Genomic DNA, 15,198 nt, shown 5'->3' on the forward strand with positions numbered 1-15,198 from the left:
GTTATATTCTTGTATATAGGAGCAGTATTATAGTAGTTATATTCTTGTATGTAGGGGGCAGTATTATAGTAGTTATATTCTTGTATATTGGAGCAGTATTATAGTAGTTATATTCTTGTATATAGGAGGCAGTATTATAGTAGTTATATTCTTGTATAGTGGAGCAGTATTATAGTAGTTATATTCTTGTATATAGGAGCAGTATTATAGTAGTTATATTCTTGTATATAGGGAGCAGTATTATAGTAGTTATATTCTTGTATATAGGGGGCAGTATTATAGTAGTTATATTTTTGTATATAGGGGGCAGTATTATAGTAGTTATATTCTTGTATATAGGGGGGCAGTATTATAGTAGTTATATTCTTGTATATAGGGGGCAGTATTATAGTAGTTATATTCTTGTATATAGGGGGCAGTATTATAGTAGTTATATTCTTGTATATAGGAGCAGTATTATAGTAGTTATATTCTTGTATATAGGGAGCAGTATTATAGTAGTTATATTCTTGTATATAGGGGCAGTATTATAGTAGTTATATTCTTGTATATAGGGGGCAGTATTATAGTAGTTATATTCTTGTATATAGGAGCAGTATTATAGTAGTTATATTCTTGTATATAGGGGCAGCATTATAGTAGTTATATTCTTGTATAGAGGGAGCAGTATTATAGTAGTTATATTCTTATATATAGGGGGCAGTATTATAGTAGTTATATTCTTGTATATAGGGGGCAGTATTATAGTAGTTATATTCTTGTATATAGGAGCAGTATTATAGTAGTTATATTCTTGTATATAGGGGGCAGTATTATAGTAGTTATATTCTTGTATATAGGGGGCAGTATTATAGTAGTTATATTCTTGTATATAGGAGCAGTATTATAGTAGTTATATTCTTGGATATAGGAGCAGTATTATAGTAGTTATATTCTTGTATATAGGGGGCAGTATTATAGTAGTTATATTCTTGTATATAGGGGGCAGTATTATAGTAGTTATATTCTTGTATATAGGGGCAGTATTATAGTAGTTATATTCTTGTATATAGGAGCAGTATTATAGTAGTTATATTCTTGTATATAGGAGCAGAATTATAGTAGTTATATTCTTGTATATAGGGGCAGTATTATAGTAGTTATATTCTTGTATATAGGGGCAGTAATATAGTAGTTATATTCTTGTATATAGGGGCAGTATTATAGTAGTTATATTCTTGTATATAGGGGGCAGTATTATAGTAGTTATATTCTTGTATATAGGGGGCAGTATTATAGTAGTTATATTCTTGTATATAGGGAGCAGTATTATAGTAGTTATATTCTTGTATATAGGGAGCAGTATTATAGTAGTTCTATTCTAGTATATAGGGGCAGTATTATAGTAGTTATATTCTAGTATATAGGGGGCAGTATTATAGTAGTTATATTCTTTTATATACAGTGGAGGAAATAAGTATTTGATCCCTTGCTGATTTTGTAAGTTTGCCCACTGTCAAAGACATGAACAGTCTAGAATTTTTGGGCTAGGTTAATTTTACCAGTGAGAGATAGATTATATAAAAATAAAAAAAATAAAATCACATTGTCAAAATTATATATTTTTATTTGCATTGTGCACAGAGAAATAAGTATGTGACCCCCTACCAACCATTAAGAGTTCAGCCTCCTCCAGACCAGTTACACGCTCCAAATCAACTTGGTGCCTGCATTATAGACAGCTCTTACATGGTCACCTGTATAAAAGACTCCTGTCCACAGACTCAATGATCAGTCTGACTCTAACCCAGGGGTGGGCAAACTTTTTGACTCGCGGGCCACAATGGGTTCTAAAATTTGACAGAGGGGCCGGGCCAGGAGCATTTGGAGGGAGTGTTTGGGCCGGATATACTAAAGCATTAAATGTAGTGTGTGCAAACCTCATAGCACAGTAAGAACACTACAACCCAATTTATTAACTGTCTTTCAAATGTGAAAAATAGCCCTTATCAGTTAATAAATTTGTCTCAAGGAATATGCAAGATATGGCATTAACATACTATTTTGCAGATACTGGGAGGAGGAAATGTAAATAGATTAAAATAACATACGCACTGTGATTTATCAAGAAAAAAGTTCTGTTGACTCTGTAAATTAGCTGCCAACCTCTGAGCAGTAGCCGCCCGTTCTTGTGTTGACTGCTTGCTAGCATAGTTTGCATGCTTCGTGGCAAAGTGACGGCTGATATTGTACTCTTTGAAAACCGAAGGGCTTAATGGTGACGTGAAACGAAGTGAAAATTAAAGTGAAATAAAGAGAAATACGCGCCACATTAACAACGGTCAATGTGTTTTGAGTGCGCCATCTATTGGGAAAACGTGGGCATTGCAGGGAAAGGGGAAAAAAAAGGAGGTTTTTACTATAATTTGGACAAGTTCGGCGGGCCGGATTAAAAAGCCTAACGGGCCGTATGTGGCCCGCGGGCCGTAGTTTGCCCATGTCTGCTCTAACCTCTACAACATGGGCAAGACCAAAGAGCTTTCTAAGGATGTCAGGGACAAGATCATGGACCTGCACAAGGCTGGAATGGGCTACAAAACCATAAGTAAGACGCTGGGTGAGAAGGAGACAACTGTTGGTGCAATAGTAAGAAAATGGAAGACATACAAAATGACTGTCAATCGACATCGATCTGGGGCTCCATGCAAAATCTCACCTCGCGGGGTATCCTTGATCCTGAGGAAGGTGAGAGCTCAGCCGAAAACTACACGGGGGGAACTTGTTAATGATCTCAAGGCAGCTGGGACCACAGTCACCAAGAAAACCATTGGTAACACATTACGCCGTAATGGATTAAAATCCTGCAGTGCCCGCAAGGTCCCCCTGCTCAAGAAGGCACAAGTACAGGCCCGTCTGAAGTTTGCAAATGAACATCTGGATGATTCTGAGAGTGATTGGGAGAAGGTGCTGTGGTCAGATGAGACTAAAATTTTGCTCTTTGGCATTAACTCAACTCGCCGTGTTTGGAGATAGAGAAATGCTGCCTATGACCCAAAGAACACCGTCCCCACTGTCAAGCATGGAGGTGGAAACATTATGTTTTGGGGGTGTTTCTCTGCTAAGGGCACAGGACTACTTCACCGCATCAATGGGAGAATGGATGGAGCCATGTACCATCAAATCCTGAGTGACAACCTCCTTCCCTCCACCAGGACATTAAAAATGGCTCGTGGCTGGGTCTTCCAGCACGACAATGACCCGAAACATACAGCCAAGGCAACAAAGGATTGGCTCAAAAAGAAGCACATTAAGGTCATGGAGTGGCCTAGCCAGTCTCCAGACCTTAATCCGATCGAAAACTTATGGAGGAGCTGAAGATCCGAGTTGCCAAGCGACAGCCTCGAAATCTTAATGATTTACAGATGATCTGCAAAGAGGAGTGGCCCAAAATTCCATCTAACATGTGTGCAAACCTCATCATCAACTACTAAAAACGTCTGACTGCTGTGCTTGCCAACAAGGGTTTTGCCACCAAGTATTAAGTCTTGTTTGCCAAAGGGATCAAATACTTATTTCTCTGTTCACAATGCAAATAAATATATTCAATTCTGACAATGTGATTTTCAGTTTTTTTTAAGAATATAATCTATCTCTCACTGGTAAAATTAACCTAGCCTAAAAATTCTAGACTGTTCATGTCTTTGACAGTGGGCAAACTTACAAAATCAGCAAGGGATCAAATACTTATTTCCTTCACTGTATATAGGGGGCAGTATTATAGTAGTTATATTCTTGTATATCGGGGGAAGTATTATAGTAGTTATATTCTTGTATATAGGAGCAGTATTATAGTAGTTATATTCTTGTATATAGGGGCAGTATTATAGTAGTTATATTCTTGTATATAGGGGGCAGTATAATAGTAGTTATATTCTTGTATATAGGAGCAGTATTATAGTAGTTATATTCTTGTATATAGGAGCAGTATTATAGTAGTTATATTCTTGTATATAGGGGCAGTATTATAGTAGTTATATTCTTGTATATAGGGGGCAGTATTATAGTAGTTATATTCTTGTATATAGGGGCAGTATTATAGTAGTTATATTCTTGTATATAGGGGCAGTATTATAGTAGTTATATTCTTGTATATAGGGACAGTATTATAGTAGTTATATTCTTGTATATAGGGGCAGTATTATAGTAGTTATATTCTTGTATATTGGGGCAGTATTATAGTACTTATATTCTTGTATATAGGGGCAGTATTATAGTAGTTATATTCTTGTATATAGGAGCAGTATTATAGTAGTTATATTCTTGTATATAGGAGCAGTATTATAGTAGTTATATTCTTGTATATAGGGGCAGTATTATAGTAGTTATATTCTTGTATATAGGAGCAGTATTATAGTAGTTATATTCTTGTATATAGGAGCAGTATTATAGTAGTTATATTCTTGTATATAGGGACAGTATTATAGTAGTTATATTCTTGTATATAGGGGCAGTATTATAGTAGTTATATTCTTGTATATTGGGGCAGTATTATAGTACTTATATTCTTGTATATAGGGGCAGTATTATAGTAGTTATATTCTTGTATATAGCGGCAGTATTATAGTAGTTATATTCTTGTATATAGGAGCAGTATTATAGTACTTATATTCTTGTATATAGGGGCAGTATTATAGTAGTTATATTCTTGTATATAAGTGCAGTATTATAGTAGTTATATTATTGTATGTAGCAGCAGTATTAGTAGTTATATTTTTGTATATAGGGGCAGTAATATAGTAGTTATATTCTTGTATATAGGAGCACTATTATAGTAGTTATATTCTTGTATATAGGGGCAGTATTATAGTAGTTATAATCTTGTATATAGGAGCAGTATTATAGTAGTTATATTCTTGTATATAGGGGGCAGTATTATAGTAGTTATATTCTTGTACATAGGAGCAGTATTATAGTAGTTATATTCTTGTATATAGGAGCAGTATTATAGTAGTTATATTCTTGTATATAGGGGCAGTATTATAGTAGTTATATTCTTGTATATAAGGGGCAGTATTATAGTAGTTATATTCTTGTATATAAGGGGCAGTATTATAGTAGTTATATTCTTGTATATAGGAGGCAGTATTATAGTAGTTATATTCATGTATATAGGAGCAGTATTATAGTAGTTATATTCTTGTATATAAGGGGCAGTATTATAGTAGTTATATTCTTGTATATAGGGGGCAGTATTATAGTAGTTATATTCTTGTATATAGGGGGCAGTATTATAGTATTAATAACACCCTTCCGCTTTATAATAATTTCTCCTGGAGACATTGGCTGGTGATTATTATCTGGACTCGCTGTGTGCTATTGATAGCCGGACACGTGGGTGTTATGGTCTAATGCTGGTCCAGTCTTGAGCCCACACAGCGTCATCTGTCTGTAATCCTCTGCCCTTTGAAGTCCATTCTTCGCAGGAACCACATTGAGAGGATCCTCTTACCCGTGGGACATCTGCCGCATTCTTAGGAGACAACACAAATTCTTCTTGCGGTGATTCTTCCTTCCATAAAAGGCCCACGGATCTCATGTCAAAGTCAATGTGAAGGAGACCTCTCTTTTATCTGCTGCCTATGAGTCACCGGAGCAGGAGACGTCTTGGACAGGCCTGCGGCTTCCTCAGCTGCTAATTCCCGGCGGCCATTTAATGTGTCCCCATTATCGATTGTCTCGCCAAGAACTCTTTCTAGGGATGTCTCATAACGGGTGGTGGTGATTTCTTGATCATCCATGTCTGGAGGTTTTGGCGTCACCCTGGAGTTGCGCTGGTCGCATCATTTACATGCTACATGTCTATAAGGCCGCGCTATGTTTGGTATACATCTATCATTATCTATGGATGGACGTATACCATCTATAGGCACTATATAGACACGCTGTTTATCAGCAAAGCTGCCGTGGTCCCCAAGATCAGTGTAGTCACTGTATTTGTATTAGGGAATTGTCTTATGAGCGATTCCCTCATATAAAACGTGCACTTCCTATAACATAAGATCTGGACGTCGTAGTGATAATACGTGTCACTGAACGCGGACAGGAGAGGAACGTTTTCCGTGCCGCGGCCTTTCATATATCGTTAAGCTATTGCTCATAATGCAGTTCACAAGTAAACGAAAATGGCTCCAAACGAAAAATTCTGCTTCATTCCTTTTTTCACAAACCTTTAGGCTTGGGCTTTACTGTACATCTTGGTGCAGATCATTCAGTGTTATTAATCACTTTTTAACGTCTAAAGATTAAAGACAATGGCATGTTTAACAACTCCCAAATATACTCGAATTGTCTCCAGTTATAAGTGGGGCGATCACATTTTAGTGATCAGCCGCTCCGTGGGCTTGATTGAGAGTTGGCCGGCAGACAGTCGGTCATACAGCGCCCCCTGGTGAGCTGCGTGTCTTTTGATTTCCTGCTCATTGCCGTGCATAGGTTCCTTATTCTTGTTCTAGGAGCTTACAAATTAATTGCCGTCCAGACGATTGCCTAATATTCAAGTGTCGGTTCACTGACGGTGAAGTGGCCCTTTAAGAGAAGATAAGTACAGGAATGTAGCTTCCCCTGTCACCACGTTGCCGGTTTGTTTAACTCCCGACCGCCTGACAACATCCGATTTACTTTTGATGTGACCAGCTTATCCCCAACTATTTACTGCGCATGTCGCCGGTCAGTGGATGTCACCTGGCAGCTGCTCGGTATGTTCCAGGACGCTGTCGGCGCCTTATTGTGGCACTCATGAATACATCGAGCAACTGCTTGAGTAGCGATCCCTAAATCCTAATTACTAGAAATGATGCAGCCGGGGGGGGGAAGCAGTTTTGCAGAGTACATTGGACAATTTCTTAAATAAGAATTCCTATGAATCAAAGTTCATAATACACCAAACAGTCGCTCAACTAGCAATTACGGAATATGTTGTTATGGGATTGTGCCCAGCGGATAGTAACAGTATGCCAGGAAATTGCTCATAATGCAATTCCAATGTATAATCGCCAAAATAGCTGGACAGGTTATTCGTGTTGCTCCGGGATGGTTCTAAGCCGTCCGGATAATGTTTCGAGGATTACTCGGTACGTCTTGTGCCGGCAGCTGGCATCTCCCCATTGTCTGAGGGTCCCCATCCAATTCTCCTTATCTCTTTCCTTGAGGAACGTTGCGATGGCATGTGGCATTTGGACCAGATGGGAGAGGTTTACGGCACAAATGTCAAGTCTGAGCAGGGGTTAGACGGGTCTATATCAGGGTGGCATGGGGAGGGAGTGCCACATATAGCCGATGAATTCAGACTTTTCTATTGAAATGTCTCGTAACACCTGGGCTCCCGTCATTTACGCATAAATCCGTGGACGGAAAATGGGAATTTAAGGAATATTCCCGAATCTCATGTTGTCCTATAAATTGTAGAGCGCCTGTCCCAGTCTGGATCCTTAGGGCAGCCTCCGTGGGCTTCTGGCTATAACATAGGGAGCAGCCATGCCCCATATACAAATATAGGCACTAAACTTTCCATACCCTGAAGTAGCTTAAAGGGCCGTTCCACCTACCTTATATTTTTAGGTGTCTGGCTTCAGCACCCCCGTATTAACATGGCATATGTGTTGATTTAAAAAATAAATAAATATTGACCCTAAATACCTTTTTTATGGTCCTGAAATATCGGACCATGATGCATTATAGCAGGGTGTCACAGACTCCTCCTAGCCTGGGGGCGGGGCTTTACTTTGGACAGACCCATCCTATATATTCTGTTAGGGGACTCCTCCAATTGTGACCACTCGCCGATTTACGAAGGGTTTCTGACGTCTCAACCCCGCTTGCCCCAATTTTCAACTTGTAGCAGAGAAGGGTGGTTGTACAGCTGTCACTGTTATTAGGGGTCCTGTGGCTGTCACTGTTATTAGGGGTCCTGTGGCTGTCACTGTTATTAGGGGTCCTGTGGCTGTCACTGTTATTAGGGGTCCTGTGGCTGTCACTGTTATTAGGGGTCCTGTGGCTGTCACTGTTATTAGGGGTCCTGTGGCTGTCACTATTATTAGGGGTCCTGTGGCTGTGACTATTATTAGGGCTCCTGTGGCTGTCACTTTTAGGGGTCCTGGGACTGTAAATATTATTAGGGGTCCTGTGGCTGTCACCGTTATTAGGGGTCCTGCGACTCACTATTATTAGGGGTCCTGTGGCTGTCACTGTTATTGGGGTCCTGTGGCTGTCACTGTTATTGGGGTCCTGTGGCTGTCACTGTTATTGGGGTCCTGTGGCTGTCACTGTTATTGGGGGTCCTGTGGCTGTCACTGTTATGGGTCCTGTGCCTGTAACTATTATTGGGGGTCCTGTGCCTGTAACTATTATTGGGGGTCCTGTGCCTGTAACTATTATTGGGGGTCCTGTGGCTGTCACTATTACTTGGGGTCCTTTGCCTGTAACTATTATTAGGGGTCCTGTGCCTGTAACTATTATTAGGGGTACTATGGCTGTCACCGTGTAGTCCCAGTTTAAGCCTCCTGCACATAGCAGAGCTGTGCGCATATTCGGAGGTATGTGACTCGGGACAACACGGAGCTGTGAAATGGTCGTGTGCATGAGGTGTTATTAGTATAAATGTGGGCACACTACATGAGGTGTTATTGGTATAAATGTGGGCACACTGCATGAGGTGTTATTGGTATAACTATGGGCACACACTGCATGAGGTGGTGTTGGTATAATGTGGGCACACTGCATGAGGTATTATTGGTATAAATGTGGGCACACTACATGAGGTGTTATTGGTATAATGTGGGCACACTACATGAGGTGTTATTGGTATAATGTGGGCACACACTGCATGAGGTATTATTGGTATAAATGTGGGCACACACTGCATGAGGTATTATTGGTATAAATGTGGGCACACTACATGAGGTGTTATTGGTATAAATGTGGGCACACTACATGAGGTGTTATTGGTATAATGTGGGCACACTGCATGAGGTATTATTGGTATAAATGTGGGCACACACTGCATGAGGTATTATTGGTATAAATGTGGGCACACTGCATGAGGTATTATTGGTATAAATGTGGGCACACTACATGAGGTGTTATTGGTATAAATGTGGGCACACTACATGAGGTGTTATTGGTATAAATGTGGGCACACTACATGAGGTATTGTATAAATTTGGGCACACTGCATGAGGTGTTATTGGTATAAATGTTTGGCACACTGCATGAGGTGTTATTGGTATAACTATGGGCACACACTGCATGAGGTGGTGTTGGTATAATGTGGGCACACTGCATGAGGTATTATTGGTATAAATGTGGGCACACTACATGAGGTGTTATTGGTATAATGTGGGCACACTACATGAGGTGTTATTGGTATAATGTGGGCACACTGCATGAGGTATTATTGGTATAAATGTGGGCACACTACATGAGGTGTTATTGGTATAAATGTGGGCACACTACATGAGGTGTTATTGGTATAATGTGGGCACACTGCATGAGGTATTATTGGTATAAATGTGGGCACACACTGCATGAGGTATTATTGGTATAAATGTGGGCACACTGCATGAGGTATTATTGGTATAAATGTGGGCACACTACATGAGGTGTTATTGGTATAAATGTGGGCACACTACATGAGGTGTTATTGGTATAAATGTGGGCACACTACATCAGGTATTGTATAAATTTGGGCACACTGCATGAGGTGTTATTGGTATAAATGTTTGGCACACTGCATGAGGTGTTATTGGTATAAATGTGGGCACACTGCATGAGGTATTATTGGTATAAATGTGGGCACACTACATGAGGTGTTATTGGTATAAATGTGGGCACACTGCATGAGGTATTATTGGTATAAATGTGGGCACACTACATGAGGTGTTATTGGTATAAATGTGGGCACACTACATGAGGTGTTATTGGTATAAATGTGGGCACACTACATGAGGTGTTATTGGTATAAATGTGGGCACACTACATGAGGTGTTATTGGTATAAATGTGGGCACACTACATGAGGTGTTATTGGTATAAATGTTGGCACACTACATGCAGTGTTATTGGTATAAATGTGGGCACACACTACATGAGGTGTTATTGGTATAAATGTGGGCACACTACATGAGGTGTTATTGGTATAAATGTTGGCACACTGCATGAGGTGTTATTGGTATAAATGTGGGCACACACCACATGAGGTATTATTGGTATAAATGTGGGCACACTGCATGAGGTGTTATTGGTATAAATGTGGGCACACTACATGAGGTGTTATTGGTATAAATGTGGGCACACTACATGAGGTGTAATTGGTATAAATGTGGGCACACACTGCATGAGGTGTTATTGGTATAAATGGGCACACACTGGCATAACGCTTCCCTTCCCCCGACATTGACATTCTGGTTACATTGTGTCATTTACAATAATCACTGCAGAATATAGCCTACTCTGGAGCGGCAGCCAATCTATTCAGATTCAAGAGAGCGGCACAGAATCCGCGGACTTGTGTATAACTGGGATACACAACAAAAATCATTGTACAGTCGCACCAGGAATTTACGCTTTTGTGGAGAAATCAGCTCATTTGTTTGCTGCGGTTTATTGGGATAGAATACAGGATATAACTCAGGATCAGTACAGGATATGTAATGTATGTACACAGTGATTCCACCAGCAGAATAGTGAGTGCAGCTCTGGAGTATAATACAGGATGTAACTCAGGATCAGTACAGGATAAGTAATGTAATGTATGTACACAGTGACTGCACCAGCAGAATAGTGAGTGCAGCTCTGGAGTATAATACAGGATATAACTCAGGATCAGTACAGGATAAGTAATGTAATGTATGTACACAGTGATTCCACCAGCAGAATAGTGAGTGCAGCTCTGGTGTATAATACAGGATGTAACTCGGGATCAGTACAGGATAAGTAATGTAATGTATGTACACAGTGACTCCACCAGCAGAATAGTGAGTGCAGCTCTGGAGTATAATACAGGATGTAACTCAGGATCAGTACAGGATAAGTAATGTAATGTATGTACACAGTGACTCCACCAGCAGAATAGTGAGTGCAGCTCTGGAGTATAATACAGGATATAACTCAGGATCAGTACAGGATAAGTAATGTAATGTATGTACACAGTGACTCCACCAGCAGAATAGTGAGTGCAGCTCTGGAGTATAATACAGGATGTAACTCGGGATCAGTACAGGATAAGTAATGTAATGTATGTACACCGTGACTCCACCAGCAGAATAGTGAGTGCAGCTCTGGAGTATAATACAGGATGTAACTCCGGATCAGTACAGGATAAGTAATGTAATGTATGTACACAGTGACTCCACCAGCAGAATAGTGAATGCAGCTCTGGAGTATAATACAGGATGTAACTCAGGATCAGTACAGGATAAGTAATGTTATGTATGTACACAGTGACTCCACCAGCAGAATAGTGAGTGCAGCTCTGGAGTATAATACAGGATGTAACTCAGGATCAGTACAGGATAAGTAATGTAATGTATGTACACAGTGTCTCTACCAGCAGAATAGTGAGTGCAGCTCTGGAGTATAATACAGGATATAACTCGGGATCAGTACAGGATAAGTAATGTATGTACACAGTGACTCCAGCAGCTGAATAGTGCATAGTGCAGCTCTGGAGTATAATACAGGATGTAACTCGGGATCAGTACAGGATAAGTAATGTATGTACACAGTGACTCCACCAGCAGAATAGTGAGTGCAGCTCTGCAGTATAATACAGGATTTAACGCAGGATCAATATTGTACTCTGTCGCTGTTTATGTAGATACTAAATTGTAAATTGTGTCAAATGGAATTGAGGTGAACGTACACTCTTACTTTACCACAGACTCTCTCCATTGTATTGTGATGATTCCTGACCCGGCAGCCGCAGCTTTGGAGATACATGGAGACTGCAGGAAGTAATCGGAGTGTATGATTGATTAGTGCGGACAGATTGCTTTGGATTCTAATGTGAACTTGCTCCTCGCACTCATCACGGTCTGTAATTGTCAGCTGCTTTATGTCTCGGTGCAGACATGGGCTCCAGAGCTGCATCTTTCACCCTGAAGACCAGTTCTCCCCAATGCTACTAAGCCAAGTACCACCCCAGTCAGAGACGTTCCTTCTATGTAGTCCCTAAGACTGCAGGTTACTTTAGGAATTTACATTGCTGAGCTCATACACTGTGTAGCTTCTATTAGTAACTAAATAACTGAACCAATCACTGTCCCCCATACAAATGTCAGAAACAGTGCCCCCAGCACAGCAACAGATATAGTACACCCCTCCAACTGCATGTCACAGGCAACAGCTACAGTGTCCCCTCAGCGGTGACAGCCGCCGAGCTCCTCTACCGCGGTGTCGGCCGCCGGGCTCCTCTACCGCGGTGTCGGCCGCCGGGCTCCCCTACCGCGGTGTCGGCCGCCGGGCTCCCCTACCGCGGTGTCGGCCGCCGGGCTCCCCTACCGCGGTGTCGGCCGCCGGGCTCCCCTACCGCGGTGTCGGCCGCCGGGCTCCCCTACCGCGGTGTCGGCCGCCGGGCTCCCCTACCGCGGTGTCGGCCGCCGGGCTCCCCTACCGCGGTGTCGGCCGCCGGGCTCCCCTACCGCGGTGTCGGACGCCGGGCTCCCCTACCGCGGTGTCGGACGCCGGGCTCTGGCTCTATTTAAGGGGAGCTCTGGCTGGTTCTCTTTAAGGGGAGCTCTGGCTGGCTCTATTTGAGCGGAGCTCTGGCTGGCTCTATTTGAGCGTAACTCTGGCTGGCTCTATTTGAGCGGAGCTCTGGCTGGCTCTATTTGAGCGGAGCTCTGGCTGGCTCTATTTGAGCGGAGCTCTGGCTGGCTCTATTTGAGCGGAGCTCTGGCTGGCTCTATTTGAGCGGAGCTCTGGCTGGCTCTATTTGAGCGGAGCTCTGGCTGGCTCTATTTGAGCGGAGCTCTGGCTGGCTCTATTTGAGCGGAGCTCTGGCTGGCTCTATTTGAGCGGAGCTCTGGCTGGCTCTATTTGAGCGGAGCTCTGGCTGGCTCTATTTGAGCGGAGCTCTGGCTGGCTCTATTTGAGCGGAGCTCTGGCGGGCTCTATTTGAGCGGAGCTCTGGCTGGCTCTATTTGAGCGGAGCTCTGGCTGGCTCTATTTGAGCGGAGCTCTGGCTGGCTCTATTTGAGCGGAGCTCTGGCTTTATTTGAGGGGAGCTCTGGCTCTATTTAAGGGGAGCTCTGGCTGGCTCTCTTTGAGCGGAGCTCTGGCTGGCTCTCTTTGTACGGAGCTCTGGCTGGCTCTATTTGAGGGGAGCTCTGGCTCTATTTAAGGGGAGCTCTGGCTGGCTCTCTGAGGGGAGCTCTGGCTGGCTCTCTTTGAGGGGAGCTCTGGCTGGCTCTCTTTGAGGGGAGCTCTGGCTGGCTCTCTTTGAGTGGAGCTCTGGCTGGCCCTATTTGAGTGGAGCTCTGGCTGGCTCTCTTTAAGGGGAGCTCTTCTTGTTACTTTTTATGGGGGTTCTCTCCAGTCATTTTGGGGGCATAGTGATAATATTTGAGGATGGGGATCATACATAAGAGGTTTGCTGCGTCTGTTTTCTCCCCCTCTGTGGTGAGTATTAATAATCGGATCCCATTGATGGTATTCCCTGTAATGATCCTGCATCTCTTCCTGTAGACACCGGGGGGCGCACTGCTGGAGGCAGCATCTCAGGGTGATAATCCTATTATTAAGCCCCAGAGGTCGTGACTCCTGCACCTTCGCCAAATTCTTAAGTAGAAACAAGATAGAGAAAGCGACATCATAGCTATATATACAGACAAAAAGTCTGGCGGGGGGCGGGGGACTCTCCAATTATAGAGAAGGGATGAACAGTAGGGATTAGCAGAGCACTTTATAAAGCTCATTGCTCCTTACCCACAGGTCTCCCTCAAGTTCTGGATTGAGTAAGTCATTATCCCGATCAAGTGCTCTGGGCAAGGGTGGGGGAGGGTTTTATCCTGTTCTGTCGTATTGTATTATTAAACGCTATTATATTATATTACATCAGTGGTCTGTGACCCACAAGTCGTTGTGAAGCTGCAACTCCCAGCATGCCCTGCTGCTGGCATACTCAGAGTTGTGGTTTTGCAACAGCTGGAGAATCAGAGTTTGAGGACCATTACATTATAATATACTTTATTCTATGATGTTATATTTTATTATACTATTACACCATATTATACTTTATTCTATTCTATTATGTTCTACTTTATTATACTATTACACTATATTACATTATATTATACTTTATTATAGTCTATTATACTTTATTCTATTCTATTATGTTCTACTTTATTATACTATTACACTATATTACATTATACTTCATTACGTTTTATTATATTATACTTTATTCTAATCTATTATGTTATACTTTATTATACTATTACACTATATTACATTATATTATACTTTATTATATTATATTATACTTTATTCTAATCTATTATGTTATACTTTATTATACTATTACACTATATACTTTGTTATACTTCATTATATTATATTATGTTATACTTTACTATACTATTACAATATATTACGTTATTTGTATTATTATTTTCTATGATATAAATACGCTATATTACTTTAGATTGTGTTTTATATTACTTTTATATTAAGACGTTATATGAAATTATATTTTTTTATATATTTTACTTTATATTGCATTTTGTATTAGATAATTACACTTTATCATATTATAGTTTTTATTATATTAGATTATATTGGATTGTACTATATTATGACACTATATCACACTATATTACTTTTATATTATACTTTATTTGTATTATTCTGTATTATATCCCATTGTACTATATTATTACACTATATTACTTTTATATTATACTTTATTTGTATTATTATTTTGTCTTACCGTATATAACATTATTATATTATGTGAATTGCATCTAAATTGATGTAATCTTTGTTTTGCTCCTCAGATCTCTATAGTGCTGTATTAGCGGGCGGCTGGACTGAGTAGGTAGGTAAGAAGTCTTGAGCGAGGGGTGGGGGGTGTGCTTTCAGTAATTTGTGGGATTTGTCTCCCGATACAGTAACATTCCTTTAATCCGGCAACGTATGTCTGGAAATGTAATAATAAATGTCCCTT

The 15,198-nt window shown here is 40.9% G+C and overlaps 1 protein-coding gene across 1 annotated transcript in view; it reads left to right on the plus strand.

Annotated features, from left to right (window-relative positions):
* The first annotated feature begins 15,020 nt into the window (after positions 1-15,020).
* The window catches only part of LOC142666402 (myosin-3-like), a 55,653-nt gene continuing 55,475 nt past the window's right edge, over positions 15,021-15,198 (plus strand). The window contains exon 1 of the mRNA XM_075846432.1: positions 15,021-15,069. The gene's annotated coding sequence lies outside the window, so the exon portion shown is untranslated. The remainder of the gene's footprint in view (positions 15,070-15,198) is intronic.

Source organism: Rhinoderma darwinii, chromosome 13 (genome assembly GCF_050947455.1).
Source record: "Rhinoderma darwinii isolate aRhiDar2 chromosome 13, aRhiDar2.hap1, whole genome shotgun sequence".
In the NCBI taxonomy this organism is placed as follows: domain Eukaryota; kingdom Metazoa; phylum Chordata; class Amphibia; order Anura; family Rhinodermatidae; genus Rhinoderma; species Rhinoderma darwinii.